Source organism: Myotis yumanensis, unplaced genomic scaffold (assembly GCF_028538775.1).
Source record: "Myotis yumanensis isolate MYYU_CA2020_CCGP unplaced genomic scaffold, mMyoYum1.0.hap1 SCAF_2, whole genome shotgun sequence".
In the NCBI taxonomy this organism is placed as follows: Eukaryota; Metazoa; Chordata; class Mammalia; order Chiroptera; family Vespertilionidae; genus Myotis; species Myotis yumanensis.
The window spans coordinates 145,335,442-145,342,725 of NW_027223753.1; the positions used below are offsets into that span (position 1 = coordinate 145,335,442).

General features: G+C 38.2%; 1 pseudogene; it reads left to right on the forward strand.

Annotated features, from left to right (window-relative positions):
* The first annotated feature begins 6,258 nt into the window (after positions 1-6,258).
* Positions 6,259-6,634, forward strand: LOC139002625 (phosphatidylinositol N-acetylglucosaminyltransferase subunit P pseudogene; annotated as a pseudogene).
* Positions 6,635-7,284: the final 650 nt, after the last annotated feature.

Consider the following 7,284-nt stretch of genomic DNA (forward strand, 5'->3'; position numbering starts at 1 on the left):
GGGCATAAATGGTTAAACTGGCCTCATTCCCAAGTGCTGCCCTTGTACTTGCTCAATCCTTAGATGAAGTGCCTTCTTAAGAGTGAAGCTCCCAAAGTGAAAAATTTAAGGAGGTACTATGTACAGTGTCATGCAAAGGCACCTGAGAATTTTGTACCCCAGGCACCTTACTTGCCTCACCCTAGCCCTGGTTCAGAGGTGTTGGGGCTTTATACAGCATGGTGGTCTCAGGACAGTCATCCTTCCTACATGATGGTTATCTTCCAAGCCGTAGGGAGGTAAAGCTGCTAAGTCAGGAAAGGTCTATGCATATAACTGGTATGGTGTCACTTTGGCCCTATTCTATTGGTCAAAGTAGTCACTAGCTCTGCCCAGACTCATGAACAGAGAAATAGACAACACCTGTTGAGGAGGGTGTAAGATGGTCTCATTGAGGAAAAACAAGTGGTATGAGAGACATTGTTGCAGCCATCTTTGGAAAATACACTCTTCCATGTCTTCCTTTATAAACATTCCTTCACATTATTCCTGGGAAACTGTAGTGTCCTCCTAGGATTAGCCTCTAAACTTTATCTTCAGTTCAGTATGATGAAATATACTGCTTGCCACCAGACCTTCCCGTAGTTTCCAGCGGTCCCCCTGGCTTATAAATAAAACCCATACTCTTCTACCTATCATTAAAATGTTCTATGATTTGGTGCCATCACACCTATCACCAGTTGAACTGCATCCCAAAAAAAGACATTTAAATCCTAACCGCCCAGTACCTATAAATATAACCCATTTAGAAATAGGTTCTTTATGGATGTAATCAAGTTAAAATAAGGTCATGCTGTATTAGGTTGGACCTTAATATAATGACCAATGTCTTTATAAGAAAAAGGACAGAGAGATCTGGACAAAGGGACACAGAGGAGACACAAGAAAGAAGCCATGTGAAGACAGAGTCAGAGGTTAAAGTGATACATCTACAAGCCAAGGAATGCCAATGACTCAGGAGCGACCAAAGGTTAGAAGAGACAAGGAAGGATTTTTTCCTGGAGTAGGGCCCTGCCAACACCTTGATTTTGGACTTCTGGCCTCCTGACTATGAGAGAACAAAGTTCTGTTATTTTAAGCCACAAAGTTTGTTGTAATTTGTGATGGCAGTCCTAGGAAACTAACATACCACATATCCAATCCTACCCCCTGTTGCTTCCAAACACTCCTCCTTTATGTAGGCAAAGGTCTCTTCCCTGGCCCCATCTTCCAATTGATTACTGCTTCTGTCTTTGTCTTTTCCTTCCACTAAAAGGAGCAAAACAAAGCAGTATACTAGCACATACCTAAAAATTGTGGCTGAGTTACACCTGACATTTCTGGCATTCTGCTAGGCAGAGCTACTTGTCCCAAATGCTGAGTCAGAGTACACCTGGCATAAAGAGAGTTTCACACATTTGTCAACTTGAAAAAAGTGTTGAGACGATATTAAGTTTTTTTAGTAAGTGCTTAGACTTAGAAGTAGAACAATTCTTCCCCTGTCATATTCTTTGTTCATCCAAAAGAAAAGTGTTTCAGTGAAAGGGTAAATTATAGAAACAGATCGTGCAAAGCTATAGAAGTCCTTCCTTGGCTGCTCACCTCTTAGCTGTCAGAAAATCTATGAACTGCAGCAGCTTTAATCACTGGACCAAAAATGATTTCAATAACCTCGAGCTCTAGCAAGGCCACCCTCATTTTTGTTCCCATGTCCATTGTCGGAGACAGTGTATGAAAAGCTCTTGGAGGAATTAGGGAGGTCATTTATCCTTTTCCCAAACTACCTTAAATGGTAACATGCGCAAAATAGATACAATTATTTTTAATAATAGTTGGAATGGGACATTGTATAGTGCATATTGATCACTTGGTTATGAACATAAATCATTCCAGAGTTTTGAGGGGCAGTGTCTGAAATGCAGGAAGTGATCGATAGTCCTGTTATATCCTCCTGATCAGTCTACGCCTGGAGCCCTGAGTACCCTGTGGGCACCACCCCTGGACAGAGAACCTGGAAGGCATTTAGGGGAGTGAGCTAGATGGAGAAGAGGCTTGAGGAGTAGCAGAATAACACAGTGGTGTTTTTAACTTGAAGAGTAGACGTTTCCGAAAATAATTCAATTACCTTCATATATAAGAAAGACTTTTCTAGTAGAGAACAAGACTTATTTTTTGTGCCCCAACGAGTAAAGCTGCCATCTTTAAATAAATGGACGTTACAGGAAGACAATTCTGAATTGTCATAAGAGAGAGTCTTAAAAATCAAGTTAGTCATTGTGAACTGTCCCTAAAAATGTTCATGCAAAGACTTGTAACTTCTCAACAATATCTTATTTATCTTTATAATCCTATTGCATAGCACAGTTACTCCCATATAATAACTGACTAATATGTATTTGATAAATAAAAGGAAATTCAAATCGTCCCTTCTAAACCTAGAATTCTAGTACCTTGGATTCCACAAGAAACTCAACTATTAGTCACTAATTTTTCCTTTTAATGTGTCACATAGTCATAATTTTCTTTCAGCTGAATGCATACCCATCAGGAAAATAAAGAAAGATTCCAAACATATCAGCAGGGACATTTCAGTCAGTGCTATACAGTAATTAAGTGTAAGATGTGAAACACTTAACAAGTTCAAGATTGTAATACACATATTTAACATATACTGAATCCTTTCAAATTTCCCTTATTCAAGGCAAAAGTGAGCTGCAATTTATCAAACCTTTAGCACAGACATTAAGCTTAGTATTTTCACGTTCATTCAAAAGCTTTTACTGAATGCTGACGGTGCACCAGGCCTGCTTAGTACTTTCAACCAATTTAGTGAGGCAGGTATTAATATTTCCACTTGAAAGCCAACGGAGTTATGTAACTTGTCCAAGTTCAGGCTCCCCATAGCCCATACTGAGCATTTGTACAAATTAAATGAAAAAAAAAGTACCTCTTCTTCAAGATATTTTACTTCCGTTTGTCAGAATATGTATGATAATGTACTAATTTTATTAGAACAAGAAACTGTACTGTCTTCTGCCATAAAATTGTCTCAATAAATATTTAAATTGATGTCTATGACACAAATGGTGTGCACTTTAGAGGATAATTTTTGTGTAGTGCACAATATACTCAATGGTAAATGACGATCCTATATGAGATCTAATAAATGCAGCACCAGGGATTTCACTCCAGGGTACTACCATTGACTCCCACCCTAAAGGAGAATGATCAAGAATTTTACACGAATCACATCACCCTCTGGTTGCATATTACTGCTGTCTCCTTTCAGCACTGTTTCATACTCAAAGAACTCATTATATGTATTTATGTTGGTATAAGCCCACCGAACACACAGGAAGCAAATAACAATAGATGAATGAGAAGGATTTCTCAGAAAGCCCATCATCAGCATCTCCCAGACAAAAAGGGCTTATCCTAAGCCTGATTTACCAACCAGGCAGAGTGAAAAATATTCTTCAGATTAGTATAAAACTGTTGTTCTCATAAATGTCAACCAAATAATCAGAACCTAAAGGTCTTAATCATTATAAAAATGACTAATCAGATTTCACTAAAAAGAAATCTCAGTGCTTCGGATCAAGTTCAAAGTCAAGTCAAAGTGCTTCAGATCAATATTCAGTCAAATTCTGCAAGTTATTTAGAATGTTAAAAAAAAAAACATTTTAAATAAAGTTATCACATTATCACATTTTCAGGGGGGTGGGGGAAGGTTATTTAGATAACAGGGGTCTTTATGAAAATATTTTTATTTTTCCTAGAAAAGATATCCCAGAGTGAGAAATGGCCTAAATGTCTAATGAAAATTAAAATATCCTAAGAAAGAGCAATGTATGTTTATGTGGTGCTTTAGCTATCCAAACCACACTTTTGGGGTCTCCATTATGTTGTAGGTTTTATTAGATGCTGAAAACACAGTGGTGATCAAATATAGGCCATGTTCTGCTCTTACTCCAGGAGGCAAAACTAATGTACAAAGGGAAAGTGTGATAAGTGCTACTGAAAGGGCTGAGGGATAGGGAAGCAGTTATGGAGGGATCCATGGGAGAGGAATGCATACGTGACAGACAGAGACAGCTCCAAACTGCTAAAATGTTTATCTTATAAGGGGGGGGAGTGAAGGGGGACATGGGGTAAGCTTTGAAACTGATACCAGCCAGGGAAGGGTCCAATTAGAATGTAGCATAAACAGGCAAAGAAGCTGCCAACATTTATAAACCCATAGACAGAGAGACTCACTGGACTAGGCTTTTCCCATTTTGGGGACCCCTCCCCAAGAGGGAGCTTGTATACGCTTGCAATAAACTTGCACTCTTTAGCTTAAAACTTTTTTGTTGGCGAATTTTTTTAAATATATATTTTTATTGATTTCAGAAAGGGAGAGGGAGAGAGAGAGAAACATCAACGATAAGAGAGAATCTTTGATTAGCTGCCTCCTGCTCGTCGAGCCCGAAACCTGGGCATGTGCCCTGAATGGGAATTGAACTGTGACCTCCTGGTTCATAGGTCGACGCTCAACCACTGAGCCACGCCTGCCAGGCTTGTCAGCAAATTTTATTCTTCAAAGTTCATAGGACAAGAACCCTGGATAGAGTTCCAGCTTGCCATTCGGGGTATCACTACTATAGAGATCTAGACTAACTATGATTGGCCCATTTGACGGTGCCTTGATCTGTTCTCCATACATGATTTCATGCAATTTAGGAAAATGGAGCTCACAAATATTTAAGTAAGCTTTAAAATTAACCTACAAATAATCACTATCATCATACTAGCACATAGTAAATTCGTAATAGATATGGAACGGATGACTAAAAGAGTATTCCTGCTTATAAATTAGAGTTTGGCTGATAACAAATATCCACATCAATTATAAAAGATGCATTTATGAGCACACACAAAAATTGAATAGCCAATGCCTAAGGCGATTTGAATTGAGAGAAGTCATTTAAATACAAACCTCATACTGACCAACCTAAAACATACATAAACTATTTGTGAGGTCTCTTAGGGCAATTTAATGATATATTTTCAACATCTCAGTAGCACATTTATTTTTACTTTCAAAGTTTATGAACAACTTCCTCCCTAATCCCAGCCTTAATTATCAATCTGGCTTTGACAAAAGTGATTAATTATGAGAAACTCTAATAATTTCCATTGCTTTCAGCCATCCAGAAAAAGTCTGGGTTTAAATGCAAAAGAGAGAGAAAGATAAACAGAGATTCCTTGCTGGAATCTCTAGAGAGGATCTACATGCATGAATTCCAATTTTGGGGGTGGATAATTGAGATGAAGGCTTGTATCCTCAACAGTTTTAACTACTCTACCCTGTACTAACCAAGCTGCCCAGAGGACATTTTACTGAAATATAAGTAAAATGCTACATACCTTACTCACTCTTTCACCTAATTCTGTGTTTTGGACTTTTTATTGAATTTACTGGGGTGACATTGGTTGATAAAATTACATAGGTTTCAGGTGTACAATTCTATAATACGTCACTTGCATATTGTATTTTGTGTTCACCGCCCCAAGTCAAATCTCTTTTTATCACCATTTATCTCTCCCCCACCCCCTCTTCCTCTGGTAATCACCATATTATTGTCTATCTATGAATTTTTTTCTTTGCTTAATAAGACTTCTTTTTGTTGCTCATACATTCCATTATAAATATCTTGAGGGTGGGAACTGGTCTGTGAAGTTCTCTCATCGGCACCTACCCCAGCACCATATGCAATGAAGCACTTACACAATGCTTTGTGAGCCTCCTCACATAAGAAGTTGGCACTTTTTAAAAACATACTTTCAGGTAATGTCTGGTGTGAAGGAGAATAAAAAATACTAGAATTAAAAGAGGCCTGCACACTATTCAGAATACTATTGTCAGCAATTTGTTTAACATTGCAAACTTCTTCCATCACCACCGCCCACTCAACAGAAAATAGTTCTTTCCATATGGGAGTCTACGGAACTTTAGGTGGGAAAGAAAGGAAAATATAAATACAACTCTTAAGCTGGAGAGCTCCAGCCGGGTGAGGGTCCCCGGGCACCTGCGGCAGGGTGGGGTGGCCTCTTGGCCTTGCCTGAATTGTTCCTCTCTCGCCACCCCCACACCGCTTCCTCTCAGCACTTGTGCCCGCCAGGGACTCACTGCAGAGGTGGCCCAGCTGTCAGGAGGGAAGATTCCAGGGCCCAAGGTTGTCTAAAACAATGGGGAAAATGGTGGAAAGCTCACCATCACTGGCAGAAGGCGCGATTTATGGTTTTGTTCTTTTCTTAATCAACCCAATTGGCTTCATACTCTCGCTGGTGGACTTCTATTCCTGAATCCTGGCTAAATTCCTTAGGCTTAATTTATCGGCTTTGAAAATATTGGGCAGTTGCATTGCCTAACCACCTCCTTATTACTATAGTAATTGGTTTTGGACTCTTATTTGGAATAACTGTAAGTACTTCTCCACTTACCTCCATTAATACAGTCACAGGTCACTGTGCTAAAAATCAGCAGCAGAAGAAATATCAAGAGGCCATCCTAGCATTGAAATATATTCCTATTAGTGAAGTAAACCAGATGTTCTTTCATGTAGTTAACTGAATTGTGTGTAGACTAACACCAAGCATTCTTTAAATGTCTTTGAGAAAAACTCTGTTTTGGAAAACAGGCATGGTGTTTGTCTACTCTTTTAGACTAATGAAAAATACAGGGTAGAAACCTTATCTTCAGTAGGTGCTTGTATGCAGACCTGATAAGAAATTGCACAGGCAGAAATGTTAAAAACCCTATATACATTAGCAACGTAAGAAAAATCATTAAAAAAAGACATTTTCTCAAATCCTTACAGGGTAAAATTTTTTGTGCTCTTCTAGATTTTTTTTAATTAATAAGGTTTCCTATTACCCATAAAAGTTTGAATACAAATATTCCTAATATTTCCTCCCAGGCCTATATAAATTCCCTCCAACTTCACTCTTCTCCTCCATTGAAATAAAATGTACATCTGTTTGACATAGGCGCTAGTGCTACGCAATTAGTTAGTGATCATATTCATTCAACAGAAGTTTATTACAAATATATGCAAAATTTGTCCCAAGTGCTGGAGTACTAGGAATTATGCAAAAATGCATAAAAAGGGCTAGCCAACATTCCTGATTTATAATTTAAACAAATAAAATTATTATAAATATATATGAAATGAAACAGTAAAAAGGAGAATAAATGGGATGAAATGGGATGGAATGGAATAA